Below are 21,835 nucleotides of genomic sequence, written 5' to 3'. Positions count from 1 at the left end.
GAAACTCGGAATGCAAATTAAATGTCTGAACTCTGTAATATGGTCTCGATGCCCCAAAACTGTTTTCGTGGGCAGAAGCCTCATTGACGGAGCAGCCAGTATGGCAGTAGCCACGTTCAATGAGGGAGCCACTGCTATAACAAATGTGATAAACAAAGTGTGGCTTAACAGCACTTTGGTGACACTGGAGCAATCAGAGAGGAGTTGTGAGAGCTGATGCTGCTTCAATGGAGTGTGCCAAGTGTAGGCGCAGGTCCCATAACAGTCAAGAAAGTAAAGCATCACCAGCAACAACTCAAAGAGGGCCGTACATTTGGGGCAGGCATAGCTGATTGATGTTCTGCACATTTCAACAGCCATACAAAATCCATGTATGGGACAAATTGAGCAAAGTGATATGAGAATTTGCCCAAAACTGCATATTTGCCTAACAGACCAGTGTTCAAAGCATATGCTCTATTGCTTGAAACAAATGTATATTTGATGTTTATTTGTCAGTTTAGAAGTGATATATGAATAAGTTAAATTAATGTGACATAAATGGTCATATTTATGGAAAGTACATTTTAATTGCATTAGCCTATCTTTATCGTCTATTTTGTTCCCGGTGCGCCAATTCAGTTTCTCAGTTTTCAAAGGCCGTACATTCCTATTATTCCACACACAGGTTTTAGGTCTTATAGTCAAGACTTTTACAGAGGTTTTTTTACATTTTTATATCTTGTGTCGTTTTGATTTTAAGTGTCATTTTATGTGTAAATTTATGCAAAATATGCATCTGTCATACATGCGAATTGTTTAAAATAATTCCATGAAATGACAATATTTTGATAAACTGATCTGTAAAAGTCTGACCATTGAGTGTCTTCTCACAATAAAACTAAAAAAATTGTGCCTTGAAGCAATGTGTTGAAATATAGATTCTCGTAATGTGCAAATTACTCCATATTTAAGGACGGTTTGCCTCACTTGCATATTTTAATTTAAAGATAAATAAAACTTGTAGTACAATAATATCTACTTTCAACTGGTGAAGTTTCAGTCTGATAAGAGTAAAGGAAAAAAATCCCTATTTTGCCTGTGGTGCATGGCCTTAATGGACCAAAAATGTACTTTTCTTTCAAAAACAAGGACATTTCTAAGTGACCCCGAACTTTTGAACGGTAGTGTAGTTGAGTAAAGGTAGTAAAAAATATAAATAGTCAAGTAAAACACAGATACTCAAGAAAACACTAGAACACTTAACACTAGAACCACCTGGCCTTTCAGCATATAAGGTACCCGCTAGAGAATGTTACCGGGCGCTCCTTTAGCATATGCAACAGATGCATATTAACCGGCAAGGTGCGCAAACATGCTTGATAAATAAATGCTTGTTAATAGTGCGGAAATTATTGTAAAGGATTAATTGCATGACTAAATTGTCACGTTCGTCGTAATGTGGAAGAGAGGAGGACCAAGGCGCAGCGTGATTTGAATACATTCTTCTATATTTAATGAAACGAAGAATACTTGACAATCTAAACAAAAACAAAACGAACGTGACTCTATACAAAAACAACAAAACGAACGTGACGCTATATAAAAACAGTGCAGACACAAGCAACTAACACATAGACAATAACCCACGAAATACCCAACGGAATATGGCTGCCTAAATATGGTTCCCAATCAGAGACAACGATAAACAACTGCCTCTAATTGAGAACCAATCTAGGCAACCATAGACATACAAACACCTAGACTAGTAAAAACCCCATAAACATACAAAACCCCTAGACAAGACAAAACAAAACACATACATCCCCATGTCACACCCTGACCTAACCAAAATTATTAAGAAAACAAAGATAACTAAGGTCAGGGCGTGACATAAATATTCATGGGAATATATCAATTGAAAAAAGAACAATAATAATTTGTTTAAATAGAGTCAAGGATATGTTTTGTATAATTCTAAAAAGTACTAGAAAAAACATAAAAGCATTACAGTGTAATCCTGTAACGATCGTTCTTCTCCTCGGACCAAAGCGTAGCGTTGTTACATGACATAATGAAGTTTATTAAAGTAAGACGAAACACGAAAACACTTTAACAGACTACAAAACAAATAAACGATGTAGACAGACCTGACTTGAGAACTTACAAACTACGAAGAACGCACGAACAGGAACAGACTACATACACGAACAACAAACGAAACAGTCCCGTGTGGTAGACATACGGACACGGAAGACAACCACCCACAACAAACAATGTGTGTCACGTTCCTGACCGGTTTTCTGTTATTTTGTATGTGTTTGACGGTCAGGGCGTGAGTTTGGGTGGGTAGTCTATGTTATGTGTTTCTATGTTGGTTAAAGGGTGACCTGATATTGCTCTCAATTAGAGGCAGGTGGTTTTCATTTCCTCTGATTGAGAGCCATATTAAGGTAGGTGTTTTCACATTGATTGTGGTGGGTGGTTGTCTCCTGTGTCTGTGTTTGTCGCGCCACACGGGACTGTCTCGGTTTGTTTGTACGTTCGTTCTTTTGTTCTAGTCTGTTTTTCCTGTTCGTGCGTTCTTCGTTACATGTAAGTTCTTACGTTCAGGTCAGTCTACATTTGTTTTGTTATTTTGTTTAGTATCAAGTATAGTTCGTTTTTTGTCTTGTTTAAATAAATCATGTCAAGTTACAACGCTGCGTTTTGGTCGAATCCCTGCTGAGGAGGAGGAATTCCGTTACAATGTGAAACAACCTACCTATATATGGTTCTCAATCAGAGGAAAACGTAAAACACCTGCCTCTGATTAAGAGCCATACAAGGTCAATTAAACCTGACACTTAACAAAACAAACACAGACTGCCCACCCAGCTCACGTCCTGACCCACTAAACACAACTATACAAAAGGAAAACAAGGTCAGGAACGTGACAAATCCATTTTATAAACTTTATTTGTAGATTTGATTAGTAATATTTATAGTAATTAATAGTTACAACTTCTTTTGACAAAGTAGAAACAAACAAAAGAATTAGGACAATAATAATATAACCAACCAGGTGCGCAGTTGAAATTATTTGCGGTATTCCTAAACAAAAGTACTAGTGCATGAACAATTGTAAAGTATTAATTGCATTAAGAAATATTAATGGAAACATATTAATGACGAGATATAAAAACAGTAATTTGAGGATTGTATCACACTGTATTGTGCCCTTATACGGTGCCTTTACACATGAATCAATCGCGTCTTCTCTTTATGCTTCGGGTCCACAGTCAGCATACAGCTTCGGGGCTTTGTGTGAGCAAGCCCCACAAACAAATCGGCTTATTTTTCCTGAGTTGGAGCTGTTGTGCTTGGGGAAGAGGGCGAGTAGCACCTGCTGCCTCCGCGGCCTGCTTGGCAGCTGTAGCTTCTTTCTTGGCGTTAGTGCTCACGAAGCTCATATGCCTGCCAAGGAAATTGATGTGAAGAAGTTATCCATTGTCACTTTTCTGCCTTTGCCCATGTGAGGCTCCACGAGTCTCAAAACCAGTCTCGGACAGTCGCTCACCCTATGGCCTGGTTTAATCTTTCCCCAGATATGGAGGTGTCATGTGGAGATATGGAGGTGTTGTATGACAAGGTAAGTGTCATACAAACCACAGAATTTGCTCTTTCAGATACTATATAGAAATCACAATGTTTTACCTGCATGTGACTCTGAAGGAGGATTTGATAGTGATGCTCCTTTCCCTACGTCTGTCAATTACAAGATGTGCTCATCTTGCATTATTCTAAAGGCCTACTGCAACACATAGCATGTTTTTGTTTCCCTTACAATACATTTATTAGTAATATTTTTACAGTAAATAAAACAGTCCTGTAACAGCTTAGTAAAATGTAAAAGAAAATGGTATCAACCTGCAAGGCGCACGGTCAAAATTATTAAAATGAATGCCAACGCTGATAAATAGGCATAACACAAAATTAAATCAACCTCTTCACCCTCATCATTCAGTTAGGCGTAATTCAAATTAAATTGTGAAGTAGCGTGCACAATTATCGCCCATTCCATCCATTTGTCATTCATTCAATGGGCTGGTATTGTTTGTCGCTGGATAGAGCCACGAATATTTTTGCTTTATTCTAAAGGCCTACAGCAACATGTAGCATGTTTTTGTTTCCCTTACAATACTTTTGATTAGTAATAGAATCACAGTAAATAAAACAGTCCTCCTGTAACAGCTTCTTTATAGAAAGTTTAAAAGAAAATGGTATCAACCTTGCAAGCCATGCTGTCAAATTATTAACATGAGCGCCAACGCTGACAAATAGGCATAACACAAACTCATAATTACACTATTGTCTTTCTAAATTAAGTCAACTTCTTCACCCTCCTTATCATTCAGTTAGTCCTAATTTAAATTAAATTGTGAATAAGGTGCACAATTATTGCCCATTCTTTCAGTAACTAAAGAGAGACGCATTAGCGCCTGCCTGAGTAGCAACGTCCTACAGCACATTGTCTTAGCGAATTAAGTTAGAAATAGATAAAAAGGCTCTAAATACTTTTCTGTTTGTAATTTCAAAATTCGGACACATGAGCAGTGTAAAATACAGACATTTTCAGGGAGCGAGCAGGGCATAACTTTTTTTGGGGGGGGGGTTAATATTTTTAGAACATCAAAACGTCAGGGGCCGTTGGCCTATGAAGGTTGTAGTGTTAACTAGTACTTCAAAGTATTTTTTACTTTGTTAATTTACACCACTGCCAACGCTGTAGACATTCTTCAGCAAAGATACTAGGATGGAAGCAAACGTAAGTAATTATTAACGTCATAATGAATAGTGCAAATATGTTAGTTAATGTAGAGACAAATGACTATGCATATTTTTTTGTCATCAAGTTAATTTAGGAAAATCGCTATTAGCAAGCTAACTTTAGGGGCGGTTTGACATAAGTATGACATTGTAATTCGTGTTTAATGATTTAGGGACTCCTGAGAAAACCAACAAACAAGGCTGTCGTCTTGTGAAAAAGTGGATGTAAAGAATCTATCTAATGCTGGGCGATGACCAATCACAGGGGTAGGTGTAGGGTCCTGCTAGAGTATGTAAAGTTTAGTTCCATCAATCAATGTTCGTTGTTTTGTGAGGATCTGTGTTTATTGCGCTATAACCCAATACTATATCACATGTGATTGAATATTAGCAACTGTTGGCCTGGGTGCTTGTGTGTGTGCTGGAAGTAACATTTTTCCCCAGATACTGTGGGGTTTTTATAAGGTTTTTGACATGCTTAACTAACTATAAGCTAGTAGGGCTTCTTATGCATTAAAGTTTGAATTGCTGACTCTTGTGAACCTGCATTTTCCATTGTTCTCACTTTTACCAGTGCTCAGGGCCTAACCATGAATATCAGCCTGAAATGTGTGTGTGTGTTAAAGAGAGCGCTGTACTGTGTGAAATATGTGTGTGTATGCAACAAATGTATCAGTAGTGTGGGCGCTGTACTATGTGGCTGAGACTGTGCTAATCTTAGAGAGACACAGGAGTGGGGTGAATCAGGAGAGTGCTGACCAGACAATAACAGATAAACTATACACACGAAAAACATGTGAGGTTCTGAGTTATGCACTATAACCCAATACTATAACAAACGTGATTAGCAACTGTATTATATGTGATTGAATACTATAACAAACGTGATTGGATATTGACAACCTGTTGGCCTGGGCGCCTGGATGTCTGTGTGTGTGTGCTGGAAGTAACAGTTAGCTCAGATAAGAAGCTGGGAAGCTGTAGTTAGCCTTGAGCGAGAACAGTGGACAATGTATACAGGTGCAGATATCTCAGACAATGTCATAAAACTGTCTGACCCCAGTCTCTGGGGTGAAGGAGCGTAATCTACACAGCAACAGCGAAAGGACACCAGAAAGCGCAAAGAAGCTGGGACCAGCTTATGTGCCAACATCAACCATAGGCTGGGTGAGTCTAAACCACGCCCAGTCTCTACTCTGACAGGCCGGCTCTGAAGCGGGAACTATCTCTGTCACGAGTATAATATACTATCTTTGTCAGAAACGAATCAGTTCCTTGTTCGTGCAGTGAACCCGTATATACGAAAAATGTATTTGCCATTTATTAACTTTTGAATTAAACAATTATTTTAACCAAGTTCAGGTGTGGTATTGTTCCTATCTCAGTTGAACTTTCGCAACCCTAACAAATGGTGACCCCGACGTGATCTGAGGGAACTTCGCTGGACATTGAGGCATCCAGCCTTTGGCCTAGACTGTCGCCAGACGGGGTCCTCTCACAAAAAGACCGGTCTACTAAAAAACAGGTAAGCAGAGCCTATTGTTTCAAAACTGAAATTCTGCATATTGGATTTAACCAAATTTATTTTGTGAGAAAACCTAACTGGTGTAAGTTACTACATTTTTGAACCATATGTTCACTACAACAAAGTAAGGATAAAACTAACTACGTATTATTTAATTACGTACTACTTGATGGCGAATGCATTTTCAGTTGGCCAACAGAATAACAATGGAATGCCTGTATGTGTATGACGTGATATTAAAAGCCTGTTTGTGTGTGTATCTAAGCTAGGGTTGTTTTATTAAAAGTCTATAAGACTTTAGGGAAGTGATTGAGGACAATGGCCACATAACCACCGTGAATGGCGGAATATTGGAAATAAGACAAGTTCTAATAATTGAACGGCAATATACCGGGTTCACGGATTTTTATGTATTTACATGGTATGTGGGATATAAGACAAATTGTCGATTAATAAGTCTAGGTGGACCCTCGACTAAAAGTGGACGGCAACATAGTCCAGGGGAAGGCAGAAGAATTGGATATAAGACAAGTCTAGGTGGACCCTCGACGGCAATTCACTGTATAAGACATGTCCCCTGTAACAAGTGAACGGCAAGACATTCGATATAAGACAAGTTGGGTTTATATGCGCATATTACCGAACGGCAATGTTTTGGAAATAAGACAAGTTCACTGATTGAATAAGGCATGTTGGATATAAGACAAGTCACACTGTATGTCTGTTGCTTTATGATTGTATCTCTCTGTATGTACTGTATCAGGCTTTTATGTGAAAGGGAGTAAGGATAGGATAGAGATAGGTTTATTAAGGTTATGTAAGGACTTTAGAGATTGACACTATAAGACATGTTGTTGTTATTTTTAATATACCCCAGGAAATAATTAAAAACTCTACCATGGAGTGCCAAAATATTGAGAAAGTTTGAAAGACTCTGAAATCTACATTGGAGATAAATGGTGGAAAAAACGGAAAGGAGTGGAGGAAGAGAGGAGAGAAAATGTATAGAGAATGGACTGAGGAGGGCAGCATTGCCTCACATAGCGGGCTCCCTGTCGACAGGGAGAATACTGGAGACTGAAACGTAAAACATATAAATCCAGTACCGAGTGGAATCAAGAGGGAGAGATACGGTTAGTTAGTGTTTGTTTAGGATATAAACTGAACGTTTTAATAGCTTGTTAAGGTTAAATTGAAAGACTAATCCAGGCTAAATAATAGCGAGGCAATTTCGATATGATACGTTGTGTTGCCTAAATTATCTGCTGGAATAATGTATAGAGACTGGAGTCATATTTAAATTACTAAATCCTAGAATACAGTTAATAATGGAGAGATACGATAAAATTGTGCCCATCGGAATGTTATTATTCTTATTGACTGACATGCGATATACATTTAGCAAGGTACATGGTGTTTAAAAGTTGGAGTAGAGAAAGTTGGAAAGCTTGCGATAGACTTAAAGATTTGGTTGTTGCTAACTGACGTTGTGATATCATTGAGTTGTAACGTAAAACTGTTTCATAAAGTAGAATACATCACAAAGGTACTCAAATTGATCCTGTACAAGGGACAGTGCACATTTATCACAGTTGTGTGTGTCTAAATGGGGTTTTAGGGGATATCCATGTTTCCCAGCGACAAGATATCTTAACGGGATACACTCACATGGAATATTAGAAGTGTTGTTTTCTGAGTTTAAATTAAATACAGGATTTCTTTTGATAAAGGAAGGTTCTGGGAACCTGGATACAACAAGCAGAAAATGTTTGACTTAAGTCTAGGACTGGGGTTCCGCTAGCGGAACGTTCGACAAAAATTGACGAAATGAAATTATTATAAATATTTAACTTCAATTAAATCAGAAGTGCAATACACCAAATGAAAGCTATATCTCTTGTTAATCTAGCCACCATGTCAGATTTAGACGATTATCGATCAGTATCGATCAGTAGACAACACATTCGGTAGAGTTACAGCAAAGTAGATTAGTCACGAAAGTCAGAAATAGCAATAAAATTCATCAATTACCTTTGAAGATCTTCTTCTTTTGGCAATACTAAAGGTCACGACGAAACAATAAAGTGTCGTTTTGTTCGATATAATCCATTTTTATAGCCTAACACGAAACATTTTGTAAAAGGCTTGTGTGGTAAATTCAGTGTCCTTCAACTTTGGACGTAACATTCAATGTAATTACTCACTCTAAACAGACGTTTATCTAGTCATGTTCGGTTTCATTGCAATCCTCTGTTTGTTAGTAAAACAACAAAGGAACTGATTTGAGCGCACCAATGATATGACCAGTTCTTCGTTGATTGACTGTATTTCGGACCAATGACCACTGATCGTCTTGAAATCTAGCTGGGTAGATAGCCAATGAGCTGAGGTAAATGCCAACATGTAATGGTTCGACACGGGAAGACTAGCCTTTGTTGGAAACTCATGCGTACACACAGTTATTCACCATTGAAAATTCCACACGCATCCACGCTGGTTACGCGCAACATTTCAGTTTTGAGAGCATTTTCAGAGAGGAATTATGGCAAGTAAATCTTTAAAATCGAAGACCAAAATATACAGATCTACATGCTATCATTGACGAAATTGATAGAGATAGTGAGAGTGAACTGCAAAATGAATCGGAAAGTGAGAATTCATTTGATTCTGAATTTGAGGAAATGTTCCTGTATGGAGAAGATGCTGTGTTCGATCGGTGAGTAACGTTGTTTGAAATTAATAATATCAAATATTATTCATTTGAGTTGTTTGAGATATTTTTATTTTATTTGCCATATATAAAAATATGACTAGGACATGAAATATAAAGTACACATAAGTATAATGAAATGTATAAAGTACACATTGCTCTACATTGTGGGTGTATATCTGTGTGTTTGTGTCTGTATACATTACATTTTTTGTTTTTACATGTTTTTACATATATCTAAAAATGGAATGGACAACATCTCACCATAGTGACTTACTCTATATATAATCTGTGTCTGTGTCTTTATTTCACAGTCCCAGCGATTCTGATTGGGAGCCCATACTGCCAAGGTGCCCATCCCTCACTGAAGCTGGTCCATCCAGCCGGACCCCTGCTGTCTCCGGCACCACACCTACCCCCGCCCGGCCATCAAGAGGTGTGAAGTCGGTGACAAAGAAGCGGGGGAAGGGAAGCGTGGAACCTGCTGGCAGAGCGGACGAGCGTCGTTTGCGCTCTGTGCTGGAGGAGGATGTGGCCCCATCACCTCCAATATTCAGACCAAAAAGGCCAGCAGGGCCTCAACTGGACATGACGTCAAAGTACAGCTCCATGCAACTGTTTGTTGTTTTTCACCTCGGCAGTTGTTGATTCCCTGGTGATGACCACAAATAAGTACGGAGCTAAGAAGCAGGAAGGCAAGACAGAGACATGGAATGCCATTTCCATGTCAGATCTGTTTAGTTACCTTTCTATGGTCATCTACATGGGTCTTGTAAAGCTTAAAACCCTGAAGGACTACTGGAAAACTGCACCCCTCTATCAACTGCCTTTCCCCTCCACGGTCATGTCATGCAAAAGGTTTCTGAACATTTTCACGGGCGCCTTATATCAGTGACCCAGAAGTTGATAAGAACAACGAGACGAAACGAGGCACGGCAAGGTTTGATAAGCTCTGCAAGATTAAACCTCTCTACCATGATATCATTGAGGCCTGCAAGACTTATTTTCAGCCCGCCCAGAACCTTTCCATAGATGAGAGGATGGTAGCCTCAAAGGCCAGAATTGGCCTAAAACAGTTCATGCGTAACAAACCAACTAAATGGGGTTACAAACTGTTTGTTTTGGCCGATTCTGCGTGTGCATACACGTGCAATTATTTTGTCTATGAGGGGAAGAACAGTTGTGCGAGCGGTAAGGGACTTAGCTATGACTCCGTTATGCAGTTATTAGATTTCCAGCTGCTAGGGAAGGGCTACAAACTGTAGACAACTTCTACACAAGCCCTACCCTGTTCACGGACCTGAGGAAGCTGGAGATGTGGGCCTGTGGCACCATTCGGACCAACAGAGTGAGCTTTCCGAAAACCAGGGTGAACGACATGCCTAAGCGGGCTGAGCGGGGTACCGTGAGATGGATCTGTGAAGATGGCCTGCTCTTTGTGAAGTGGATGGATACCAGAGAGGTGGTGATGTGTACAACAATCAACAAGTCCTTCGGTGGGGATCACGTTGTCAGACGTGTGAAGGGTGCTAAAGGCGCATGAACCACCAAAAACGTCCCCATTCCAGCTGCTGTGAAGGACTACAACAAGAGCATGGGAGGTGTGGACCTGTCAGATGCTCTGATAGGCTACTATAATGTTCTTCACAAAACCATGAAATGGTACAAGACTTTGTTTTACCATTTCAATGATATTGCTGTGGTGAATGAATTCCTTCATCCTCCAGAAGGAAATGGCCAAGAGCTGTGGACAGCCCCCCATCTCACAGCTAGCCTTCAGGGAGCTGCTCATCCAGGAGCTTGCTAGCTACAGCAAGACCACTGTAGCACCTTCTGTCCCCTCTACCTCTGTCCCTTCTTCTCCAACCAGTGGTGCGCACATGCTTAAATTCATCGCTGCAGGCAGGAATGTGCCTCAGGGAAAAAAGAGCTCAGTAGGGAGGCTTCGTGGTGCCCTTTGCCATAAGAAATCCCCTGTCACCTGCACCACCTGTTCTGTGACCCTCTGCTTCACACCAGAAAGAGACTGCTATGGGCTATGGCATCAGGAGTGCAATATTGTGTAGAGGACTGAGGGTCTTCACATGATTGGACATTGAATGTGTAAATAGTTTCCCTTGTTTTGTTTATATTAATTTTTTTCTTTCTTGAATTTTTCAAATATATATGTTTTGGGGTATGTTAGAATAATTGTTTTGTATTTTGTATATAGTTATTTGTATCAATGTACCAATTTGGCCACTTGGGTACATTTGGGAAACTTGTGAGGGACACCTGGGTGACTTCATGCTCAATGGCATGTACCTCACTCATTCCTGAAGGTATCTGTCTGAAACTTTGGTCAAATACTGTTGCCTACTTATGTTCTTATTTGAAATGATCCCCAGTATCATATCTGAATGTTTGGCCTTTCTTGTTTATTTTAAAGATGCAACAACAGTAAAAGAACAAAAAAACATCTGTTTATTTCCTTGTATTTTCTTCTACCAGATCTATTTTATGTTATATTTTCCTACATTCAATTCACATTTCCACAAACTTCAGAGTGTTTCCTTTCAAATGATACCAACAATATGCATATCCTTGCTTCTGAGCCTGAGCTACAAGCAGTTTGATTAGGTCATGTTTTCAGGCGGAAAATGGGGAGGGCTATTCCTAACAAGTTCAAATTAAAAAAGAAAAATATGTTTAATGTAGTAAGGAACACTTCTTTGAAGTGGTGGTATGACTTATGACTTCTATCATAACTTTCCATTGTGGTCTGATCAGCCTCATTGGAAAGCCATTTGGATGGAGAATCTAAGGTCATTGGTAATACTGAGTTTAAGGTCATTTAATACAACAAGGTGGTGAAATTAATATTATAGTGTATTATATTTTCTTAGATGAATACGGTGAGAAAATTAGTTACGATACGTTTTAGAAAAGGTAGACTCATGTTAAGTATTTAGAACATATTCTAAGCCAACAGGGCAGGAAAAAAGATGAAGGTAGAAAAATAGTGATTTTATAAGCATAAAATTGAATTATGAAAAGAAAAATGTTGCAGTTCTTCGGGATGGTAAATTACTGTAGATAATGGATCCCATACTATGCAATATATATTAAATTATGGATGATAATGATTTTAAGGCTAACCCATGTTATTGTTAGATAAAAAACAGTGGACTCCTGAAGGAGATATTTCATTAGTACAGAAAGCATATGATATGGTTAGCATTCGTTTTGGCCTCATTTGATCATAGTATAAAGTGGACGGGGATATATGACGTCTGTGGTGATTCAGGATTATTGATAGGATCGAGATAAGTCCTTACATAGGTTAAATAAGGTTTAGAAATTCCCACCATAGACATATTTTTTGTGTGTGTCTAATTCCATGGGTTCAGATAAAGCCAAACAGTGAGACACTTAGTTAATGTTTGGAAACAACACATAGTTATTACTGACTGTTATGTGACCAAGCTACAGACAGATTCGACACAAACCTCAAATAGGTATGTAATGACACATTATATAAACTCTTTATAGTGTTTTATTTACATTTTAGAGGCGATAAGGTGATAAGTTGGACAGATCGAGTGAAAAAAAGCAATTTTCCCACACAACATCTCTCCTTCTCACTATCACGCATTAGTTTCGCTTCCCCACCCTCCATTTTTAAAAAGACCCGACGGGACTCATTGCCTGCTTGAATTATGCAGAAACAGGCAGTGTCTAGGTCATGTAATTGATCATGTTGAAAAGGGGATAAATTGTGCTTTACAATGGTATTGACATTACAGTTGATCTGGAAGTATTACGTTTTTGGGGCGCTAAAATAAGGGCAATTGTACGGACTAAGGCGATGTACGAGTTCACGTGAGTTTACGTTAAGTCGTTAGCTAGGTAACATCTATTAAAGGGGGCATAACTAACTTGAGATGAAAATGTACACATCTAGTGCAAGGGAGTAAGCTTATACATCTATGTACTAGGTTGCTATCTTAAGGTTATTGGTTTTGGACTAACATTACCAGTCTAGCATCTAGATGTGTGCACTTTTAACTCAACACTTTTCTGTGGTGATATTCAATAGTTAGCTAGCTAATATGGATACAGTAAAAGTGTAAATGTAATGTATAACTGTCTAATTTTTGCAAGGCAAGTAACATTAATCTATCAAATGATGTGTCCATAATTTAGCTGTACCATAACCCATATACTTCTTTTTTTCATTGATTTGCTGAAACCTACACTGAAAAAAAGCCTCAGAGTAAAGGTCAGTCAACCTCTGAATTTAGTCAGTTTATCTGTAGCAAAATTGACTTGCAGAAGTAGTGGCTGTCCAAAGGCAGTTATGTCTGGCAGAAGTTATTGGACGAAACAAAAGCGCACATTAAGAATACTCCAATCGTTTGCCAATTCATCATCTTCACTAGAGGATATTAATGATTCTCAAGTGTTAGAAGACGTTCATCCGGAATAGAATCTCCACAAGGAGCCTAATCATGAAGAAGATGATGTGTATCTGCACTGCTTAAGTTCTTTTGATGATATTGGGAATTTTTCAGTACAGGTGTGACATCTTAGATTAAAATAAGTGCACTTTATATGTGTGTCTAGGTCATTAGGCACCACTAGACTTGCACCTGTCTCGGGAGTGGGCATGCCTGTTTATTTTTGTACCATTGCTATGGCCTAATATTTAATGTTGCTATGGTTACACCTGTTGGGAATTTTCCTGTACATGTGTGCCCATTATACATCTTAAGAGTAGTCAGCAGAATAATTGCACTCTATATGTGTGTCTAGATCATTAGACATCATTAGACATGCACCTGTCTTGGGAGTGGGCATGTCTGTTTATTTTTGTACCATTGCTATGGCCTAACGTTTCTATGCCCTAATGTGAAACCAAGCTAAAATTAGTGCAAGGCAAAAAGATATTGGTGGCTAAATGCCAGAGGGATGAATCATTAACATAAAAGGAGTTACTATGTGTGTGACGTAAGGATGAAACCTGTATAAACCTGTGCCAAGGCTCGGCGTCTGTTACTTTGTAATAAAGTATATTTGAAATCACAAGCTCCAGTATTTGAGAAATATTATTGACTAAATATTTCCACGACAATAAAAATCTTGTTGGTGATGATAGTGATGAGACAAATGACAGCTTTGATGAGTGTAAGAAATACCATTGTAAATAACACAAGCATATTGCTATTACATTGTTATAACTAACTTCTTTCTAAAAAACAGGGTTTCTCACAAGCAGAAACTGAGACACACACACACCAGAAACAGATGGCTGACACAGAACATTCATAAACACTGATAAGGCAGGAAAGGCCTTGAGCAAGAGTGCTTGGGTCTGTATTTCACGAAATAATGAGACACACATAACCAAGGACTGAGGGCTGACGTAAACCTTTCATAAACACCGATTAGATAGGAACATCTGCGCACACACCTAAATCTCCTGTTTTAGCTGAACATTTGGTAACAAATAACTTTTGATACAAGACTCAGAAGGATGACGCACAGCTCATCCGGACCAATCTGAGAAGACAACAACCTGATCAGGACCAACCAGAAAACCAGATCTACCAGACTCTACCTACTTTCTGTGCTGTATAAAATGACTATGTATTTCTGTTATCTGGGCTCTGTCTGCAGGTTCCTTACGAGCTGAATGAACGAGTCCAAGCATGCTTGTATCAGATATCTTTACCTCTGAATAAAACTGCTTTTTATTATACGAATATCCACCCTGTCCAGAGTCTCTACTTCGTCTCAGTTCTCCAGTAAACTTGTGTCATCAACATGAGGAAGATAATAATTCTGAAGTTATGCAAGGTGTTATGTGAGTGGGCATTGAGAAAAGATATACCCACAGAACACCCTCTCAGATCTTCTTGGTGTGCTGAAGGAATTCCCTACAAATCTACCAAAGCAAACTTGTACTGTCCTACAAATGGAAAAAAATAGAATCCAACATTCATACCATTAAGGTTGGCGAGTATTTCTATTTTGGTCAGGGGTGGAAGTAATGAATTAAAGGCTACTCACGTTCCGGTAATTGAGTAGCTTTTCTGTGTACTTGTAATTTTTTGAGTATTATTCAAAGGATGTACTTTTACTTAAGTACATTTTGAAAACCATTCGTTACAGAGTACAATCTATAAAAAGTATACACATCATCATGACAAGCACATAAAGTTTGCGCCTTCTGTAGCAGCTAGAACTGTTCTATATCGTGGAGCTCAGCCCCATAGGGGAGCTCTGCTCCTAGTGGTTTACCCCGCTGCCTAGGCAGCGAATAGCCTAAGAGAAAATTATGCACACACCTGCAGCCAATAGGAGTAATGAGGGGACGCTTCCCCTCAATCAGCCTCCCATTATCTTCAGCGACAGGACTGGACTGAAGAAGCCTAGAAGAGAAGAGATCTCAGGACGAACCCGTCGTCAATATCCTGTTGTTGTTGACTTCGTCCTTCAATGAGCATGCCTTTCCACCCCCAAAAGCTCTTTTAAGAGTTCAGTGTCGCTGGACTATGGCGGCTTTGGACCCGCACTAACTATGTTTTGTGTGCTTAGGTTCAAAGCACGCTAGGGACGGCCTCACAGATCCTCTGGAATGCGCCAGCTGCTCACTCCTTTCTTTAAAGGAGAGGAAACAGCGATGGGCATTTTTCAGTGAGGATTTCCCTCTAGAGGACGCCATGTCTATGATAGCCTCAGACTCTGAGGCGTCATATGACGACGGCGCCTCTAGAGAGGATGAGGATGTTGGGAAGTGTCTGGGATTTTCTCCAAAAGAATCCAATCTACTGACCGAGGCTGAAAAGACCCCCCTCCCTATAGAGAGTAAGGAGATTTGATCATCCTTATGCGAGGAGGAGATGGGCTCTGAATTTTCCTACGCAGTGGCCTCTCTGCTCTGATTTTACAGGGCTCATTGAGCGGGGCTGCGAGCAGGCTGGAGATTACACTGCCCCCCATTCACTCCTTTCCGGCGGCCTCTTTAGCGGCATACCTTGTGCCAGGCTCGAGCTGGCCAAGAGACCCACATTACCGACGACTAAGGACCGCCTCACAGCACAGCTGGCTGAGAAGTGTTCTAAGTACACAAGCTGTAACAGCAGCTAATAATATTGCCCTCTTGGCAGCCTCTCTATCCCGTCTCACCACTGGTAGAGAGGGGCTGTCGGGAGAGGAGATGGAGGAAGCGTCGAAGATTTCCGGCGCAATTCTCCATCTCAGACAGGCATCGGCTGTATGTGCGGGGAGATCCATGGCCACTTCGGTGGTACTGGAACGACACCTCTGGCTATCTTTGACGGCTATGAAGGAGACCGACAAAGCCGCCCTATTGAACGCCCCCATCTCTGACAGCGTTTTGGGAAGAAGCTTGAGGAGGAGAGAAAGCAGCTGGCTAGACACCTGCCTTGGCAGGAGGGTCTAAAACAGCTACAAAAGATCCCCATCGCTCCACCGTCTACAGTAGACCCGGGTTTACGGCCAGACGGAGAGCCCGTCGAGCAGCTGCACCTGGAGTACCGAGAGCGGCCCCGCCCCTCCGGCAGCACCAGAGAAGGCGGCGGCGAAACCAACGAGAGAGACTCATTTTATTTCGTCGCCCTGGCAGCCAAGAGGCAGTCAGGAGAGACGACAGCCATGACGGGACGAGGGGGAGAGGACGGAAGAGAGCACTGCACTTCATGTGAGGGTGCCCACTGTTCATTCCCCACCCCTGCAAAGGGATGGAGGAGTCATTGTGTCTGTGGTTAATAAAGAATGTGTTCTATTTGACTTTGTCACAAGATAACCTCTTTTCCATAACAAACCTGAGAGTGCTCAGATTCATTCTCTCTCTATCTCTCTCTCTTCCTCTCACCACTCTGTGTGCAGCACAGCCCACTGTGGAGCTGAGCACACACAGAGGGACGTTGTGAGTGGGAATGACAAGAGGAAAGCAAGACGGACGCTCGTAATGAGCCGTCATGCTTTACCTCATAAAAACCCAACACTACACACTCTTGGGAGTGAAGTAGATAAGGGTTTTAAGAGCAGCCTGCGTCCACAGCCCCATAGTGGGCCGATGAAGCAATCGCTGTTGGGAGACGGCGCACTAATTCAGGCTGGCGGGGGAGCCAAGATGGCGTCGCTGTGAGAGAGTATCAACCAGTGCAGGACCCAGCTGAAGAACTCTGTCCAGGAGCTGAGAGAGAGCCTTACCACAGCTCTTGAGGAGGTAAAGGCCACCATGAGGAGAGAGCTGGTGCAGGTAAAGGAGGAGATGGCAAAGGAGTTGTCTGGCATCAAGAGGGTGCTGCAGCACAGAGAGCAGACTGTAGAGACTCCTAGAGAGAAGCTGCAGCCCCCCACCACCCCTAACAACCCCACCACCCCTAACACCCCCACTGACCCACCTTTACCCACAACCCCCCCCCATACCGACAACACTTTACCCACACCCCCAGTCAACAAGAAGGCTCACATGGAAACACCTACTACAGAGAGAAGCTCTCTGGCCCCCCCTGACACACCCCCACACGCCCCTCCATGTACACAGGCCCTGTGTACTCCAGCCCCAGACCGTAAACGCAATAATCTGGTAAAACCCGCTGAGGTGGCCATCCTCATTGACTCAAATGGGAAATTCCTCCAAGAAGATAAACTCTTCCCACAACACAAGGTGCGCAAAATATGTTGCCCAAAAACACAGGATGCACTCCACATCCTGTCCCAGCCTGACTTTGGCACACCAGGCCACATTATTATTCACACCGGCACCAACAACCTGCGAGAGGAGCAGGAGAGAGTAGGCAGCCTGGTCAACAGAATAGCAGAGAGGGCCTCTGAGCGGTTCCCCAACTCCCACATCACCATCTCCACTCTGCTGCCCCGCAAAGACTTTCATCCCCATACCATTCAGAAAGTCAACGCTGACATCACCAGAGGGTGTGGCCTACTCCCGAACGTACACGTTGCTCACCACCCAACAATCACCCCAGAGCATCTGCACGACCACTCCCATCTGAGGAAACAGACATTAGGGATGTTTACCAAGTCTCTAAAGGACGTGGCACTTGGTAGACAAACACCTCATGCCGTATTGGACAGAGGACCACCCAGAGACCCCTACCAGACCACTGCACCAACAAGGAGCCCCAGGCCCCTTCAACGCCACACCAGACCCAGCGCACCCCACAGGCCCCACCCACCACCAGACCATCACCACTTCCATCGGCTTAGCCAGACCGGACCGGGCCCAGCCTACTACCCCGCATCAGACCACCACCCCTACCAGACCAGAGAGGAAGCCCCACGGCCCAGACCTGGTCCCCCTCCACTCCACAGGGCCCAACAGCAGGACCAGCGTAGCTACGCAGAGGTCGTCAGAGGACAGGAGAACCTTGTAGGATTAAGTGAGATTAAACAGCTCCTCCAATACATCTGCACTAAACTGCACTAAACACACACACACACACACACACACACACACACACACACACACACACACATATTGTACTCAAATGTACTTGTTCAATGAATAGGAATGTTTATATATATAACAGAAAGAATGTTAGCTGTTATCCTGTTTATCTCGCTCTTAACAACTTAATAGTTAACAACTTAATAGTTAGTAGTCACAGTATTTCTGACTGCTATTCTTTCTTTTGTAACATGAAATCGCTATCAGTTAGCATGTGGAACATTCAGGGCCTAAACTCATCAACCTTTGGACTGAAGAGTTTAGCACTGGAGTTCAACAAAAACCTTAAAGATGTTGATGTCATCATTCTGCAGGAGACATGGTGTAAGGCTGACATTGTCACTCACTGTCCCACAGGTTACAGAGAGGTAATTGTACCGTCACAGAAACACAGCTCTGTCAATAGAGGCAGAGACTCTGGAGGACTGATCATTTGGTACAAATCCGAACTACAACATCTAATTGACCCCCTCAAAATTGGCAAATATCACATTTGGTTAAAACTGAAAAAAGAACTTGTACTGACAGAAAAAGATGTGTTCCTTTGCGCAATTTATATCCCCCCCTCAGAATCCCCATATTACTCAGAGGAGATCTTCCCTACCCTTGAGGAAGAGACGTGCCATTTCCAGGCCCAGGGAAATGTGCTCATCTGTGGGGACACAAATGCGCGCACAGGAACACTACCTGATCTAACGAGCACACGAGGGGACAGCTTTATTACAGGCCATACTGTTTCTAACTGCCTTAATCTCCCCCATAGAAACAACAGTGACAGCACCGTCAACAAAAACGGAAGGGATCTTTTGCAGCTCTGTAGAAGCCTGGGTCTGTACTTTGTCAATGGTAGGTTACGGGGGGACTCTTTGGGGAGATTCACCTACTGCTCACCTCTTGGCCACAGTACAGTAGACCATATGATCACAGACATTGACCCTTTCTCTCTCAGCTCATTCACTGTCAAGCCACTAACACCTCTGTCTGATCACAGCCAAATTACATTGTTCCTCAAAAGAACAGACATGGAAACAACCACACATTCACAGCCCAGTAAGCTGTACAACATCAGAAATTGATACAGATGGGCCCAAAACAGCACAGAAGAATACCAGAAAGCAACCTGGAACCAAAATATCCAAACACTCTTAGATAACTTTCTGGATACCACATTCACTCACACTAAAGGCATCAATCTAGCAGTACAAAACATCAACTATATATTCAGGCAAACGGCAAAAGAAGCACAATTGAAATTGATAAAAAACAAAACAAAAAAGATCACAGATGACAACTGGTTTGATGCAGATTGTAAAATTATAAGAAAAAAAATTAGAACACTATCCAACCAAAAGCACAGAGACCCAAATAATGGTGAATTACGCCTTCATTACTGTGAGACTTTAAAACTCTATAAACGTACACTCAGAACCAAAAAAGCCCAGTACAACAGAAAGCAGCTGATGCTAATTGAGGAGTCCATAAACACAAACAACTTCTGGCAAAATTGGAAAAAATTCAAGAAATCTAAACAAGAGGAATTAGCGATACAAAATGGTGACATGTGGACAACCCATTTTAAAACACTCTACAACACCGTTCAAATTGACACAAACGCAGAACAACGCCAAATTCATGAGAAGTTGAATGGATTAGAAAAAGCTATAAAGGACAACCAAAATCCACTGGACTCCCCAATTACTGACCAGGAGCTCTATAAGAAACTTCAGGCTCTCAAATTTAAAAAGGCATGCGGACCTGATGGCATCCTAAATGAGATGCTCAAACTCACTAGTGCAAAATTTCAATTGGCCATATTAAAACTGTTTAATTTGATCCTGAGTGTAGGTTATTTCCCTGACATCTGGAATCAAGGACTCATAACCCCAATCTTTAAAAACGGAGACAAATTTGACCCTAACAATTACAGAGGCATTTGTGTGAACAGTAACCTGGGGAAGGTTTTCTGTAGTATTATAAATGTAAGAGTTCTAAACTTCCTTAATAAGCACAATGTCTTGAGTAAAAGCCAAATTGGATTTATACCAAAACATCGCACGACCGATCATATTTACACCCTACACACCCTGATAGGTAAACATGTCCACCAAAATAATACCAAAATATACGCTTGCTTTATCGACTTCCAAAAAGCATTTGATTATATTTGGCACACAGGACTGTTCTACAAAGTTATTGAAAGTGGTGTAGGGGGTAAAATATATGACATAATTAAATCAATGTATACTGGCAATACGTGCAGCATTAAAATTGGCAAGAAAAGAACAGAATTCTTTAACCAGGGGCGGGGCCTTCGTCAGGGTTGTAATCTGAGCCCTGCACTCTTCAATATTTACATCAACGAATTGGCCACTATTCTAGATAAATCCTCAGCCCCTGGTGTTAGTCTCCATAATTCAGAGGTTAAATGCCTACTCTTCGCAGATGACCTATGCCTGTTGTCACCCACAGCACATGGCCTACAGCAGAGCCTGGATCTGCTAGAGCAGTACTGCCAGACCTGGGCCCTGGCAGTAAACCCCAAAAAGACTAAAATAATGATTTTCCAGAGAAGATCCAGATCTCAGGGAATTAGACCAAAGTTCTCAATTGGTACAAAATATATAGAGTACTGCACACACTACAATTACTTAGGTTTAAAAATAAGCTCAACTGGACACCTTAATGAGGCAGTGAATGAACTGAGAGAGAAAGCACGCAGGGCATTCTACGCAATTAAAAAGCAAATTCAAATTGAAATACCTATTAAAATCTGGCTAAAACTAATTGAATATGTCATTGAACCAATTGCACTTTATGGCAGCGAGGTGTGGGGTCCACTTGCAAAACAAGATTTCATCAAATGGGACAAACATCCCATTGAAACCCTGCATGCAGAGTTCTGTAAGATTCTCCTACATGTCCAGTGGAAAACTACAAACAATGCATGCAGGGCAGAATTAGGCAAATATCCACTAATAATAAAAACTCAAAAAAGAGCAATTAAGTTTTGGAAACATCTAAAATACAGTGACCCCCTCTCATATCACTACCAAGCCCTGCAATACCAAGAGCTGAGCAAAGAAAAGAGTCCCCTCATCCAGCTGGTCCTGGGGCTGAGTTCACAAACCTGTTCTACTAACACACTGAAGCCTCAGGACCAGAACATCCAATCAATCAGAATAAACCAAATTACAACACAGTCAAAACAAAACTACATTGCTTATTGGGAAACACAAGCACAAGCACAGAGCAAAATGCAGTGCTATCTGGCCCTAAATCGACAGTACACCATGGCTAACTATTTGACTATGGTTACTGATCAAAACCTTAG

At 41.2% G+C, this 21,835-nt stretch overlaps 1 long non-coding RNA gene across 1 annotated transcript; it reads left to right on the top strand.

Moving 5' to 3' along the window:
- The first annotated feature begins 8,470 nt into the window (after positions 1-8,470).
- On the top strand, positions 8,471-14,771 carry LOC129842477 (uncharacterized). Its single transcript, XR_008757603.1, has 2 exons — positions 8,471-9,029; positions 9,338-14,771. It is a non-coding gene; the product is annotated as an uncharacterized LOC129842477 (long non-coding RNA).
- The last annotated feature ends 7,064 nt before the right edge of the window (positions 14,772-21,835 follow it).

The sequence above is a fragment of the Salvelinus fontinalis genome, unplaced genomic scaffold, assembly GCF_029448725.1.
Source record: "Salvelinus fontinalis isolate EN_2023a unplaced genomic scaffold, ASM2944872v1 scaffold_0043, whole genome shotgun sequence".
Classification (NCBI taxonomy): Eukaryota; Metazoa; Chordata; class Actinopteri; order Salmoniformes; family Salmonidae; genus Salvelinus; species Salvelinus fontinalis.
Note: the sequence above shows the minus strand (reverse complement) of the source record. Positions and strands in the feature narration are given on the sequence as shown.